The sequence below is a fragment of the Macaca thibetana genome, chromosome 12 (assembly GCF_024542745.1).
Source record: "Macaca thibetana thibetana isolate TM-01 chromosome 12, ASM2454274v1, whole genome shotgun sequence".
NCBI lineage: Eukaryota > Metazoa > Chordata > Mammalia > Primates > Cercopithecidae > Macaca > Macaca thibetana.
In genome coordinates this window covers 73200350-73201977 of record NC_065589.1, presented here as the reverse complement: position 1 = coordinate 73201977, position 1628 = coordinate 73200350, and the positions used below count along the sequence as shown (strand labels likewise).

The window sequence follows — 1628 nt, the reverse complement described above, 5'->3', positions numbered from 1 at the left end:
CATAGTCCCAAATAAGCTGCTATCTTTTAAATAGTAATAATACTCCCCCAAGTAGTAATAGGCTAATTCCTGTTTTGGGAACAGATCAGTGGTCTTTCAAATCTAATACGTTTGAAAAATTATGTACTCACTTCCTCATTTTTAGATTGATATTGGAAACTTTTCATCACCAGTTTAAATATTTGCCAAGATTGTAATTTCTAACGTGTTATAAATAATGACTGTTAAATAATACTTTTAAATCTATTCAGTAAAAACTAAATATAGCCGTTCAAAACCACTGTCATTCATTTAAAAATACATAAACAAGTTGTTCTTTAAAAGTGGGAAATTTTGGCTTCCTGGTACTTACCACAGTCTGTATTCTTACACTGACTGTATAGAAAGAGGAGGCAGAGTAAACCAACCCCATATATACCTCAGCCCAGGCCCTGTGCCTGGTCTGTATTGTGAATCAGGAGACAAGGAGTTCAGGAAAAAAAAAAAAAAAAAAACTGTTGGAAGTTTTTTATTTTCTCATTTTTTAAATTTAGTTCTCAGTCTTCTTTCTTCTTGAGTTCGTATTTCCATTCTACTTCTCTTAGAGAAGGTTGTCCCTCGGAAAATACAGGCAGTCCTCACTTTGCACAATAATACAGGACCTTCAAAATAACTGTACAAGTTGAAAATGTATAATGTGATCTAAATAATCAATGGGAAAAATTATGATTGTCCTATGACCTTTAAAATTTTTTGTCAGAACATTATAAACTCTCTTCGTTATAAATGTATAGGGAAATAAAGAACATAGTAAGACTGATATTCACTTAGTATACTGCAATTTAAAACATCAGAAACATCGATAATTAAGTGTTGTGTTTCTTTATAAAAAAACTTAACAATAGTAGTTTGCTTAGTTTCTTCCCTTCTTATCATAGAACTTATGATTTGGCGTATTCATCTTTCTACGCCTTGGTAAACTGTCATAGTTTTACGTTTGGATCAGCTTCCAGTGTGTTATCCTTTGCATTTTCGATGTGGTGAAATATTTCCAAGAGTTCCTTTGATGTGAAGATTTTTGCCAGGATCGCTTCCTCTGAGACATAAGGTGACTCACTTATGTCATGAGTTCACCTGCTCTAAGTTCCCTGGCAGCATATCTGCAGTCTCTCCAATGGTGATAGTGTAAACATTCCCATGGTCAGCTATTTCCTCTATAACCTCCTTACGTTAATTTCACTTCTTTTTGGTTGATGTTTTTTAGATGGAGTTTTGCTCTTGTAGCCCAGGCCGGAGTGCAATGGCGTGATCTCGGCTCACTGCATCCTCCGCCTCCCAGGTTCAAGCGATTCTCCTGCCTCAGTCTCCCAAGTAGCTGGGATTACAGGCGCCCGCCACCACACCTGGCTAGTTTTTGTATTTTTAGTAGAAATGGGGTTTCACCACGTTGGCCAGGCTGGTCTTGAACTCCTGACCTCAGGTGATCTGCCTGCCTCGGCCTCCCAAAGTGCTGGAATTACAGGCATAAGCCACCATGCCTGGCTATTTCACATTTTATTTGCAGTATTGTCACTTTTTATTTCCATGCCATACTTTCATCCTTGTTGGCCAATACCCTTTCTTAATCACCCATTTTTGTAAAATGTCAC

The 1628-nt window shown here is 37.2% G+C and overlaps 1 non-coding gene across 1 annotated transcript; it reads left to right on the top strand.

Annotated features, from left to right (window-relative positions):
* The first annotated feature begins 335 nt into the window (after positions 1 to 335).
* LOC126933278 (small nucleolar RNA SNORA51) lies at positions 336 to 467 on the top strand. Its single transcript, XR_007718517.1, has one exon. It is a non-coding gene; the product is annotated as a small nucleolar RNA SNORA51 (small nucleolar RNA).
* The last annotated feature ends 1161 nt before the right edge of the window (positions 468 to 1628 follow it).